General features: G+C 39.9%; 1 protein-coding gene across 1 annotated transcript in view; it reads right to left on the reverse strand.

The window, feature by feature from the left end:
• The window catches only part of EYS (eyes shut homolog), a 453,978-nt gene that overhangs the window by 425,760 nt on the left and 13,708 nt on the right, over window positions 1–14,510 (reverse strand). The window lies entirely within an intron of this gene.

Consider the following 14,510-nt stretch of genomic DNA (forward strand, 5'->3'; position numbering starts at 1 on the left):
TCAGGCTTCAGTCCCCCGTCCTGGGGTTGTGCAGTAATTTTCGTTGTCAGAAGGAGGTCACAGTGCAATGAAGTTTGAGAACCCCTGCTTGAGGCATCCAGATGCATATCTCCTGCCTTAGCCCCCAGCGTAATCTACAGATTGGGGAAGATAGGCAAAGTAGTGTCTATACCACGGGGGGTGGGGCGGGGGGAGCAGGGAGAGGGTTAATTCAGTAGATATAAAATGTCTGGGAGTGGGGAATAGGCATACTCCCTCAATCTTTTAGTGCAGTTGTTGGGGTACTCACCCAGTATCTGAAAGACTCTGGATTAATTCTGTTTTCTGCCTGATGAGAAAAAAAGGAACTTTAACAGGGGTTTTCCCCATTTGAGGAGAGGGTCTTAATCACTGCACTATGGACTATTCCGAGGTGAGTCTCTCTTGTAGAAGCTGTTCTGTTTTGGTTAAATAATTGAACAATGAAATATTAGTTAGGTCAGCAAAAGGGAGCTCTATAGACCAGTGATTAGAACACTCCCCTAAGAGGTAGGGAACCCATCTTCAATATCCTCCTTCCCCTAATGAGAAAAAAGGATTTGAACTGGGTTCTGCCACAGCCTGGGTGATTACTCAAACCAAGGGGATAAAGCTTACAAAGGAGTCCTATTTCCCTTCTGGCCATTTTGTGTGGAGATTGGCAGGTGCCAAACTCATTCTCACCAGAAACAGCTTTGGCACCTAAACTGCAGAAGAAGAGTTCCTGGCTGTGGATTGCAATAGAGATAGGCATCTCCCTGCATGGGCTGAGGGATGTACTGGCTGCCGCTTCCAGCAACTCCCATTGGCCTGGAGCAGCGAACCCCGGCCACTGGGAGCAGCGAACCCCGGCCACTGGGAGCAGCGATCGGCCAAACCTGCAGACGAGGCAGGTAAACAAACCGGCACAGCCTGCCAGGGGCTTTCCCTAAACAAGCGGCAGAACAAGTTTGGGAACCACTGTCCTAGGCACCTGAAAGTTAGGCATTGAAATGCTAAATATCGTGCCTACGTCCCTTTGTGTATCTGGGCCTTTTTTTCCATCCACTGAAATTTCTTTTAACTTAGTGCCAGGTCCATCTAATAGCTTGCTAAGAACTACTCTAGTTTCACTGAGTGTGGTCAGTTTTAATTGACATAGTGTACATGTCTTAGCTTGAATAAAATATAATATAAATACAATATTGTGGGATTTGGTGGCAATTAACTTATTGTATGTTTTGATAACATTAACATCCTTCTTAGATTGAGAACAATCCAAGATGTTTAAAGTATGTTATCAATTTATCCCAGATCACTCTTTTATAAGGCTTAAATAGTATTTTATGTTAAACACTGCTCTGATGTAGCTTTGACATACACCTGAATTTCAAAGAGCTCTTCCTATCTTTCTGTAAAAATATTATGCATCAACCATCTCTAAGTAATAAAAAGGCTCTTATACATGTCCTAGAAAAAGTAGTATTCTCAGGTTAGCCTCTAATGAACATGACCTTGCATTCATATCCCAGGCCTCTATAACACCAACATACTGAAAATGCTATCAAAAACTTTGAGAAGGGTTGATTTGATATTTAAATTTGCTGCACGGCTAAAATGGGTCTCTACAACAAAATCAAATACAGCTATAAAGTGGGAAAAAATCTCTGGAACATTCGTATTTCTGTAAAAACATGACAATTAGTGTACATTGCCCATTTCAGTTTTAAGTCAACATTTCTCTTGCCCTATCTCCTTTGACACCCCTTCTTCTCCTCACCAAATTCTCCAAAGCCAGGCCCTATTGACAGACTCATTGCATCAGTATTTCTGCTGATACCTGGGTTAACACTGGAGACGGGGAGGGAGGAGGCACTGCGAAAAAGCTTTGGTTGGGCATTGAGATAGGAGTGGCCAATGCTTCGGTGAACTTAAACACAAAAAGGAAGCTTACAAGAAGTGGAAACTTGGACACATGACTAAAGAGGAGTATAAAAAATATTGCTCAAGTATGCAGGGATGTAATCAGAAAGGCCAAAGCACAATTGCAGTTGCAGCTAGCAAGGGATGTGAAGAGTCACAAGAAAGGTTTCTACACATATGTTAGCAATAAGCAGAAGGTCAGGGAAAGTGTGGGATTCTTACTGAATGGGGGAGGCAACCTAGTGACAGATGATGTGGAAAAAGCTGAAGTACTCAATGCTTTTTTTTGCTTCGGTTTTCACGTACAAGTTCAGCTCCCAGATTGCTGCACTGGGCAGCACAGTATGGAAAGGAGGTGAGTAGCCCTCAGTGGTGGAAAAAACAGGTTAAGGATTATTTAGAAAAGCAGGACATGCACAAGTCCATGGATCCGGAACTAATGCATCCAAGGGTGCTGAAGGAGTTTGCTGATGTGATTGCAGAGCCATTGGCCATTATCTCTGAAAACTCGTGGTGATCGGGGAGGTCCCAGATGAGTGGAAAAAAAGGCAAATATAGTGCCCATCTTTTAAAAAAAGGGAAGAAGGAGAATTCGGGGAACTATAGACCAGTCGGCCTCACCTCAGTCCCTGGAAAAATCATGGAGTAGGTCCTCAAGGAATCCATTTTGAAGCACTTGGAGGAGAGGAAGGTGATCAGGAACAGTCAACATGGATTCACCAAGGACAAGTCATGCCTGACTAACCTTATTGCCTTCTATGATGAGATAACTGGCTCTGTGGGTATGGGGAAAGTGGTGGGTGTGATATATGTTGACTTTAGCAAAGCTTTCGATACGGTCTCCCACAGTATTCTTGCCAGCAAGTTAAAAAAGTATGGATTGAATGAATGGACTATAAGGTGGATAGAAAACTGGCTAGATTATTGGGCTCAATGGGTAGTGATCAACAGCCCAATGTCTACTTGGCAGCTGGTATCAAGCGGAGTGCCCCAGGGGTCAGTCCTGGGGGTGGTTTTGTTCAACATCTTTATCAATGATCTGGATGATGGGATGAATTGCACACTCAGCAAGTTCACAGATGACACTAAGCTCAGGGGAGAGGTAGATTTGTTGGAGAGTAGGGATAGAGCCCAGAGTGACCTAGACAAATTGGAGGATTGGGCCAAAAGAAATCTGATGAGGTTCAACAAGGACAAGTGCAGAGTCCTGCACTTAGGAAGGAAGAATCTCATGCACCGCTACAGGCTGGGGACCAACTGGATAAGCAGCAGTTCTGAAGAAAAGGACCTGAGGATTACAATGGATGAGACACTGGATATGTGTCAGCAGTGTGCCCTTGTTGTCAAGAAAGCCAACAACATATTGGACTGCATTACTAGGAGCATTGCTAGAAGATCAAGGTAAGTGATAATTCCCCTCTATTCCTCACTGGTGAGGCCACAGCTGGGGTATTGCATCCAGTTTTGGTCCCCCCACTACAGAAGGGATGTGGAGAAATTGGAGAGAGTCCAGCACAGGGCAATAAAAATGATTAGGGGGCTGGGGCACAAGACTTAGGAGGAGAGGCTGGGGGAACTGGGGTTATTTAGTCTGCAGAAGAGAAGAGTGAGGGGGGAATTTGATAGCAGCCTTCCCTGAAGGGGGGTTCCAAATAGGATGGAACTAGGCTGTTTCCAGTGGTGGCAGATGACAGAACAAGGAGCAATGGTCTCAATTGCAGTCGTGGAGGTCTGGTTGAATATTAGGAAACACTATTTCACTAGGAGAGTGGTGAAGCACTGGAATGGGTAACCTAGAGAGGTGGTAGAATCTCCATCCTTAGATAATGACAGGTTTCAGAGGAACAGCCGTGTTAGTCTGTATTCGCAAAAAGAAAAGGAGGACTTGTGGCACCTTAGAGACTAACCAATTTATTTGAGCATGAGCTTTCGTGAGCTACAGCTCACTTCATCAGATGTTTACCGTGGAAACTGCAGCAGACTTTATATACACACAGAAATCATGAAACAATACCTCCTCCCACCCCACTGTCCTGCTGGTAATAGCTTATCTAAAGTGATCAACAGGTGGGTGAGAAAACCTGGATTTGTGCTGGAAATGGCCCACCTGTTGATCACTTTAGATAAGCTATTACCAGCAGGACAGTGGGGTGGGAGGAGGTATTGTTTCATGATTTCTGTGTGTATATAAAGTCTGCTGCAGTTTCCACAGTAAACATCTGATGAAGTGAGCTGTAGCTCACGAAAGCTCATGCTCAAATAAATTGGTTAGTCTCTAAGGTGCCACAAGTCCTCCTTTTCTTTTTCCATCCTTAGAGGTTTTTAAAGCCCATCTTGACAAAGCCCTGGCTGGGATGATTAGGTGGGGCTGGTCCTGCTTTTAACAGGGGGTTGGAAGAGATGACCTCCCGAAGTCTCTTCCAACCCTATGATTCTAAGACTGGGCTAGATTCAGGACTGGTTAGCTCAGCAACAATGCACACAGATCTCTCCCACATTCAGGCCAATTTCTCTAGGAATATCTCCCATCTTCTCCAACAACCTAGTATCCATAGATTTTCCCTTCAAGGTCCAATGTGAATCTGAAAGGAGAAAACAGTGGAGGGAGGCTTGGAGGAAGTGCATTTGCCTGATCTAGCTACAGCACATAGTTAATCTTTATTGAATGGAGGCAGACTGTTCACAAATTGCTGTTGGCTGATGGCAGAAAGGTAACATTTTGCCTAGTACTTGAAATCAGAAGAAACTGAGTGGAGTCTTCACCCCAACTTCCTGGTGGCAGCATTACACACATGTTGTCTCTCTTAGCAGTCAGACACATTCTATACCAACTTATTCACTGTGCAATCCCATTTAAATGGGATTTCACAAGATGTTAAGCAGCTCAGCACTTTGCTGATTAATCAGGAGTACTTCATGACTGTAAACCTGGCTCCCACCCTACATTTCCTGGAGTCTATCATGATTGATTATTTTGTCCCATCTTGTACTGGTCTTGTCCTCTACATAAATGATCCTCCTAATGTCTGTTCTAATGTCTCAGTAGTAATGTATTCTGTTGATACCATCTTGTTATCACTTCAACCATATCTAATGTCTATTCTAATGAAATGTTCATTGTGTCCAAGTGACTAATTATAATCTTACACTTAAACAATAGCTTTTTGTTTTGTTTTGCTGAAAAAAACATCTTCTAAAGCCCTGTGTGACCTACAGAACCTACCACAATTAAGCACAGAACTTATATGTGGTTGTGATACCTAAACATTGTGACATGGGTCCATCTTGCTGATAAAAGCAAGACAAAACTGTATTACAACTATTGATTATAACTGTATTTTAACACAATAAACTACGGTAAAGATCTAAGAACTAATCATGGTAAGACCAGAAATTAGGGCATAATACGTAAATATAGATTTTGTAGCACAGATAAGGCCTCAGAATTCAGGTCACTTCCTTAAAACTATATTATCTAAACCATGTCAAGCATTAGAGGACCATTTTCAAACTTGCTCAGAAGCTTTGTGACAAAATACCTTGGTAAGAAAGCTAATTTTTAACTGAACCAAGATCTTTTAAAATTGTCATGACTATTTATTTGACAAGAATTCTGTAGAATTAAAGTAAAACATTTTCAATAAGCATCAGATAATTTTATTACAACTTTAAACACAATTTGTGTTACTTTTGTTGTTCTAGCAATTCTACCCAAACTAATTCATGGAATTCTACGTCAATAATGATAACTGATTGTTCACAAATTCCCTGTGAAGTTCCTTGTGATGATTTGGTTCCTGGGATGATGATGTATGACTTACAAATTTTGGCTGATAATACTAGGCAATTATGAAGTTTTTTCTAAGAAAATTGAGATCTATATCAATACAACAGGCATTCATGATATGGTAAAGGCCACAAAAGCTAACAGTGTTTTTTCTGTCTCTTTCTCTGTCCAACATTAAACAGTGATAGATAGGTTTGGAGCTATTTTTTACAGAGACCTTGGATTTAATTGGTTACTTGGCAAACATCCAAAAGCATTCATTCAAGTTGAAAGTTCATTGATTTAAACATGCACACACAAATAACGATGAATTAAAACAAGCATTTATTATTGAAACTGTGATTGAGTGATTTTGTAAAACAAATATAGTCAAACCCTATCAGCGTCTCTTATTTTCATTAATAACCTTTCTTTGATTAAATGGAAAGGGTTAATTTTACTTTCAGTCCTGCTGTGCAAATTCATTTACTTATTCTGTTTTTGACAGACAGACACAAGGCAGAGGAGTAACAAGAAAGGAAAAAAAAATGGGTGAAATACATTTTTTGTTGATCTTTTCAGAGCACTGGACTACTGTTTAGTTATTAGTGGATGTTTTGCCTGGCAAGTTGATCATGATACTTGTTTTTTTGGACCCTGGCTGACACCATGGTCAAGGACATCATCTGATTGTATACTTTATCCTTAGACAAAGCAGGCATGAATGAATACAGTATAGTTGATTTCAGAATTTGATGAAAAGCCAAAAGAATGAGAGATAGCATAGGGGCAGTTTGAAAGCAACAGAACAACGGAAGGAAAACAATACAGGATCTTACAGGCCTCTGTGATGTATGCACTTAATAATCCCCACTGATGGACTGAGGACTGGATGTCATGATATTGTGATGACTTTCAGCACCCACAAATGAAAACAATATTCCGTGAGCAAGGCCAGCCAGCCTTCCTGTCAGTAAGAAAGTCCCTTATTCTGGTGTGCGCCTTCTAACTTTAGTTGAAGGAAGCTGAAATGAATTGAGGTCAGTTGCAATGACGGCAAGTTGAGAGATGAGCTGGGGGAAATTGGGAAAATGGGGGAAAAGATTATTCTTTTTTTTCCACCCAAAGTATCTCTTTAAAAATCCCTAAAAGGAGTAAAAAAGGGTGGCATATTTTACCCTCATTATTTTGTCCACTGATTAAATACATCTCCATGAGGCCAAACTTGGAATAGGTAACCTCGTTCCCCCATTGTCTTGTTTACCAAGTATTATCTCACCATAGTCCTTGACCTATATCAGTAGGCCATTTTTGTTTGGACTAATTCAATTTTTCTCTCTGTTTTTCTTGCACCTGTTCATGACATTTATTCATTGAAAATAATGTGACCTATTTTCCATGGTTAATTCTTAGGCAGGCAAAAAGTCATAGGTTGCTATCTTATGAACTTTAACATCCTTTTTCACAGTTGTTTAGGGTAAATTTTAGGTCCAATAATTACAACATGCTGCTTTGTCTGTGTGTATCCACCATAGGTTGACAGGGATGTGTCATGTCTCTGCCAGACCAGGGGCAATTGTGGGTCATTAGAACTCAGTGTGAGACACCTTGGGACAATGACTTTCTTGAAGCTAGGAGAAGATACTTTTTCTTCTTGTCTAAAGAGAGTGTGGAAGTGGAGACAATGGAGATTCACCAAGCAGAACAAAGAGACAGAGGTGACAGATTACAAAAAGACTCCAAAAAACATACACAGCAAGTTTTGAGCATGAGAAGTGAAGACGATGAATTGCACAAGGTCAGAAGAGGTGAGTTGGAGGTAAAAAGACTCCATGTTTCAGAATCTAAGCCATGCACTGCAATGGGTCCCTGGAGAGCCCTAGGCAACCCTGGCTCCAGCCCAAACAATGTGGAATGGTGAGGAAATTGAAGCAAGCAAATGCATTTAGGGTTTACTATTTTTGTATAGATGTGTATATTTCTAGTGCTATTAAAGATACAGCAATAGTATGTTAGAATCCCAAGCAAAGTGTGTTTGTATGTTACACCTACCATGTGCCCCCTGGAAGAGATAAATGAGAAGGTTCACACCTTCAGGTGGAGTTCTGGGAGAGGATGTGGTTAAGTTATAGGGGGCAGGAGTTGGAGAGATCAGTACTGAATATATGGGCCGAAACTCTCAGGAATGCATGATAGATAGAGGATCTACACCACAAGAGTTTCCTGGGGACCCCAAGACAGGGGCATTGTCTGGGTTCTGTCCAGACTCTGGAGGCATAAAACACATGGGCTCTAGTGGCTGGTGAGTAACCCAGAAGATGTGGGGGGTGTTGATTGAACCTGTGACATTCCTTTAACTTGCTTAAACATACAGTATGAGTCTATGGAGAAGATCATGAATAATATGCTGACAGAAAACATGGCTTCATCCAGTTATCATTGTGATGGTCGTATTAGATATGACCCTGACTATTGTACATTAAACTCTCCTTTACTGTGATTTCACTACTCATAATCTATGCCTTAAAATATTCTGGCAGCTTCACACACAATCATAAAATTGGGAGGGACCTCGAGAGGTCAACTAGTCCAGTCCCCTGCATAGTACAGTAGAACCATCTTAATGTAACTAGGACATCCCAGCAGGAAGCTTATTGTCTCAAGCTGGTCCTATCTAAAAGTACTTTAAATTAAATAAAATAGGATACTGAAAAAATAAATACAAGAACAAAAATGATATTCACTTTGATCTGTTCTTTATTAAAACTTCTAGGGCTTAGGGTTAGGGTTATCCTCTGCTGTGATAGAGCTGTACTAATTGCAGAACTGAAGGAAGGATGAGCAAAAGTGGCTTTAAGCAATCTTTACACTACTGCAAATGCCCAATCACTGGTGTAAGTTAGATCAGCCTCTAAGCAGCACTAATACACGTCCACTACCTATGCCTCCAAGATGCTGTCTAGGTAGCGAGGGATCATAGGAGCACAAGAACACCCCTGTCACACAATATACACTGTGGAAGAGAGAGAAGGAGGAAGAGAGTACATTGGAAGAGAGTACATCAAAAGGGAGTTTACGCAATGTGAATTTAGTTAAGTACTACTTAACCCAGTGATTACAGTATTCAGTCTCACCACATACTATGCCTTATCAGAGGTGTGGTAGTCTTTCCTTTCTCTCTCTCTTTTGGTTTTCTTTTCCTCCTTTTAGTGTATTATTTTTCTTTAAAAATATTTTCCCTCCATTTCTTCTTTTTTTTTATATATATCCCCCTCCCTTGGTGACTCCCACATCTCTCTTTCACACCCTGGTAACTCAGCAGATCCATTCTTCTACCCATCAGAAGGCTACAGGCTGCTCAGGCATCCATTCATCCCATCCACTAAAAGCAATGAGAAAAGAGAAGTCTGGATTGGCTGGCTGATGGCTGAATCATATACATGTGAACCACTTCTATGGCCAACTACATTAAGGGATCAGGGAGCTACCCTCCACTTCACTTACAGCAGTAGAAGTATGTTTGCTGTGTGGAGGAAGGTCTAAGGTTGATCTAGATCATGTAGCTTTCCTTACTATCACTGTTTCTCTTCTATTCCCTGTATCACCCCAAAAATAGTCCAGGCACCCTCTGTTCCTAGCTGGGAAACAGAAACTTTTCTGTTCTGGTCAAATGCATCCTCAATATATGGAATTTATGCCAATTCCGTTATGATAAAACAGCAGCCATTGCTGTTCATCACTAGGCTAAATTAGTTCCTTGGGAGAAGTCCCTATAAAACAGCCTTATCCCAATCAAGCATGTGTCAATTAAGTGGAATATTCTGTACTTTTAAAGGCAAAAGATTAACATTTAAATAAGGAGACTGCTCTATAAAATACTTTTAAAATTGTTTTACTTTTGTGTAATACTTAGAAGCATTTTTAACAAAGCAACAAGCTTTCTAAGGAACAATCTGTCACATAAATACTAGTCAATAAAAAAAATCACAAATGGTTAGAGGGGAATAGCAATGTGTTTTGAAAATCCTTTTTTGTATGAACCATGTGCTTGTGAAAGGTATCAGATTGACAACACTTCAGGCAAATGTTCTCTTTTTCCAAAGAACAGATTTAGAACAGACAACAACAGTGACAGCACTGCAGGCTGGTTCATTATGAAGAGAACCATGTAATACTTTTCATTGATCATGTGATTCTTCAGCACATCACATGGCTATCATCACCCTCAGTATTAGATACCTAAAATAATGTATTTATGCAATTTTGAGGTTGAATCGTTTGTACTCGATGGGCACTTAGAACTGTGTCTGAGCCCACTATTACTAACATAACAAGCACAGGACTGTAGCTCTTGCAAAGCAGTCACGGTATTTTCTCTGGGCCTAATTTTGTCTCTAATAAAATCAATGACAAATTTTCCCTTAACTGTAATAGGACTAGAATATTCCCCTCTTTGTATTAGGTGGTCAGGGTTTCTCATTTCTTACATTGTTTACAACATACTCTAGTTATTCTAAAAGCCAGGCTGATTTTCCTGTCCTCAGCGAAGCAGAAAAAATATCTTTGTGAATGAGAATAAAAGATTGGACAGATCCCCCATTTAAAAAGGGAACAACAACATTAAATGTTCATTGATATTGCAAATCTTGTCTTTCCCAAGGTTAGGTAAAGTATATTGGCCATTCCGGGTACAGTCTGAGATTTCATTTTTTGTTGCAGTACTCTGAAAGGGTACATTAATAAGAAGAAAGCCAGACAAACAGACTATTTGAGGGTCAGACAGACAGAGTTGAGGGTCTTGGACTGGCCATATTAGGTGTTCTCTGACACAGTTTTGTCTACAATTACATGGATGGCAGAGTTATTTCCCATTAATTTAGGAAATGAAGAAAGGAAAAGAGAGAAGAAACACGTTTCATTTAACTGTTCTATACCAGGCAGGTGTTATATTTATTTGTGTTATATTTCAACAACAAGCTGAGAATGCGAGACTGTAATTTGCATTTTGGATGTGTGGAAACGTGGGAAAGAAAGAGCTGTACCAACTCACCAGCCTATTACCATGAGGCAGCACTCTGTAACCAAGTAACAGTGTCAAGAAACTAAACCCACTATCAAGGAGAAAAATTATAATAGAGGACTGCACTTAGGGCATCCCACTACCTTGATTTCTCTACATTTGAGTGTGAGGGATACACTATTATCAATTATGCTGCTGTTGTTGCTCTGTCCAGTGTCGGAAGGTTGACTACATACATGACTGATACTAGGTTCCAGGGAGATCAGCGTTTGCTCGATAACCTGTAGGTATTTTACAACTGCTGTCCAACTTGGCATTTCATTGTCTGCCCATCTCTACTTATTAGGCTCAAGCTGTGCAACTAATTCACCCCAAGAATAAACACCAGAGATAAATCCAAAGATTAAACCAGACATGAAAAACTGCTTGTTGCTTGTCTTTTTTTTAAAGTTTACTTGTCTTGGTTTCCCCTTTCTCCTGGTTAACAATGTCTTTTCAAGATATCTGGGAGATTTTTGTTGGTTTGCAAAGGATGATGGACAGTGGCAGAGAAAGAGCTGTGAGACCTAAAGTCTAAGGAAAAGGGAAAGACAAAGGGAAAGTAAAACAAGAGCTGGCAAGATCCTGATTCAGCTCTCAAGTACACTGGTGTAAACCAGGACTAATTCCATGGAAATCATTGGACTTACAACAACATAAGACTGGTGTTAATGAGCTCATAGGACCTGATCCAGCTCTACTGATATAATGGCAGCTTTGGCAGTGACTTCAGTGGACACAAGGTTGAACTCATAAGCTTGGACAATCAGCTACATTTATTGGTGCATTACACTTCATTGAAGATGGCTCTGTTATTAAGCCCTGCACCCCAGAAATTTTTCCCTTAGCATAAGTATCCTTCTTCACAGAGGCAGATCTAGCATATCTAACACTAACACATCCCCTACAGGAATCTCAGTGCAGGGGTACCTATTGAGATAAATAAGAGACAAATAAAAGTCAGAGATTAAAGTATATAAAATAATGAATGGTCTAGAGAACTTAGTTCTGGAGCTTCTGTTCTGTCTCATAACACGAAAACAAGTCAATGAAACTGATAGGTGGCAAATTCAAAACTGATAAAAGGAAATACTTTTTCATGAAGCGTGCAATTAGACTGTGGAACTCACTGACATAGGAAGTTGTTTAGGCTAAGAACTTAGCAAGAGTCAAAAAGTGATTGGACATTTACATGGATAACATAATAATAACCAGGGTTTTCATAGTTAATGCTAACAAACATTTTGGAATGGATGTTAAAGCTCATGATTTAGGAGTTAAGCCAATTTCTGGCTATCAGAGATCAGTATAAGACCTATTATGGCGGAAGATTACTTCACATCTGTCTACTGTGGAGTTTTAACACCTTCCTTTGAAACATATGGTGTTGGCCACTGTCAGGTAGGATGTTGAACTAAACAAACCAGTATGACAGTTCCTATGCATGATTCCTGGCTCTTGGCACAGCCCATAGCAATCACGGCAGACAATGAGCAAGTTAGACATGTGCTGTGGCTACTCTAACCGGTGCTGGTACCTGAATCAGCCTCCAACAACTGATAGGGGAAGCACAAGAAACTCTCAGGTTCAGCATTAGCACAGGATGAATTCCTCCCAGTGTATCTGTAGTGAGTTTTTAAAATTAAGTATTATTTATAATAATACTCTGAACAGATTAACTGTGTTTGCTCAGTGTTAATTATTTCAAATACTAACTGAAATATGAACTGTACACACATTCATAAATGGATTAAAAGGTTATTTAGTTCCACTGTGGTTTCTGTAAGCACCTGTTGTCTCTGCAGAAATGATGTTATGTAAGTTACTACAGAAATACTCCTTAAGAAATTACAACATATATCCACGTACCTTCTAGAGCTACAGCAAAGTAGGGGAAAGTAGTCACCTCTTTCACTAGCAGTAGAAGCCTATTATTGTTACAGACGGGTATGCAGATCACAGAACTAGCATTTTAAACAGGGATGCCAGTTAGATTCTACAGTTAAATTCTAGATGTACAATAGAATGAAAACGTATGGAGGTGTGAAGCAAAAAATATAATCCAACTCCTTCAATTTCCCAGCTAGTTTTGAGCAAAAGACAGGATATACCAACAGTAGCTTTGGGGTTTTTTGCTTCTCAGAACGTAACTAAAATATATTTACCATTTATAATCATGCTGGCATCACACAAATAGACTGTTTCATATCCAAACCATTCTGTTGTGTGCAATTTTAACTCGGTAAAGCTTTACTCTTTGTTAGTGAGATTAATTCAAAATTAAATTATACATACTGTATAAGAATTTACATGGAATATGTCAAGAATACTGGAAAATGAGCAGGATATTTAGGCTTTAGTATCAACCAAATCAGTTTTCTTTATGGGAAAGATTTTTTGGCATAACTTTCAGAAATGCAGACCTCAAAACTATTTCTATAAAGTAGGATATGTTTTAAGTATAAAACTATTTTATCATAACATTGCAATAAAATTGTAATCATAATAATACATCAGGGTACCAACAAGTATAAATAATCTATTAGGTCCTGTTACAGCATTTTGGTCCAAGCAGCGAGACTTCTGCACCTGGGTGGAGTCCCATTGGGCTGTTTCAGTGGGGCTCTATGCGGGGGTGAGAGCTCTCCATTATAAATCAGATTGTGGGATCAGGGCCATGGTTTATTTAATTAAAACTACAGTTAATTGCTCATAATTATGTAAGTACAAGGTACTCTCCCTTACTGATTAGAGTGTAATTAAAGAGCTACTTTGCAACTCTAGTAACAATGTATAGTTCCCCCCAAATTTATGTTCTTCTCCTAATCAGGATTAGAATGTCAGGAACATACATACCAAAGAAATCCAACACCTAAAATGAAATGGCTCCCTCTCAAGGCAGACTCCAAAACATTCCTGTCCTTGGAGGGATCTTTCACTTCGAGGAATAATTAAATAAATACCTATCCATAGGCCATGCTAAATCCGTCCTATACATTTCCCCCTCTTCAAAGGATATAATTGAATGATGTGTACGTATAGCTGAAAGGGATATCTCAATCATGTGTACATGTTACAGTTCCCTAGTGGCCCAGGCATTGGAGATATTCTTTTTGCTCACTAGTTTTTGGGAACAAAAGGTCAAGAGTTCTATTATTCCCTTTGGTGTGTATATGCAGTTGTATGATAATGTGGTCAATATGCATTTGACAATGGATTACTTCAGTAGACATGCTGACTTCCAACAGATATAATAACTCATCCAAACTGAACTGGCACCCTTGGAAATGCAGCACTTTATTTTAATTAATAAGAGTTCACATTGCCTCCAGAAGTCCTGATCTGGCACACCATCGTGTCAATAGAAGGCATGCAAAACTTAAAGTTAAAGAAAGGAAACTCCTGGGGAACATTGTTATGACCCTTTTGCCCCCAACCATATACCAATGACCACAATTCCTGCTTCCATTAAAGTTGTAAAAGTCCCTCTCTGCTTCAGCCAGAACTGCTACATATGCTGAAGATCTTCACAAAGTGCCCAAAAGGAATAATAAAGGGCCAGGCCCTTATTTTCCTCTCTCTTACAATGATTGTATGCCTATGTGACTCCACTGTCTATAACAGAAGTACTCCTGATTTACACCCGTGCAACAGGGGAATTAGACTCAATATCTTTAAAATTAATCTTTATAAAACCTGAAAGAAACACTTAACAAAACCACTACCTAAGTAGAGCTTTTAACCTAAAAAAAGGAGAAGTGCCAG

The sequence above is a fragment of the Lepidochelys kempii genome, chromosome 3, assembly GCF_965140265.1.
Source record: "Lepidochelys kempii isolate rLepKem1 chromosome 3, rLepKem1.hap2, whole genome shotgun sequence".
NCBI lineage: Eukaryota > Metazoa > Chordata > Testudines > Cheloniidae > Lepidochelys > Lepidochelys kempii.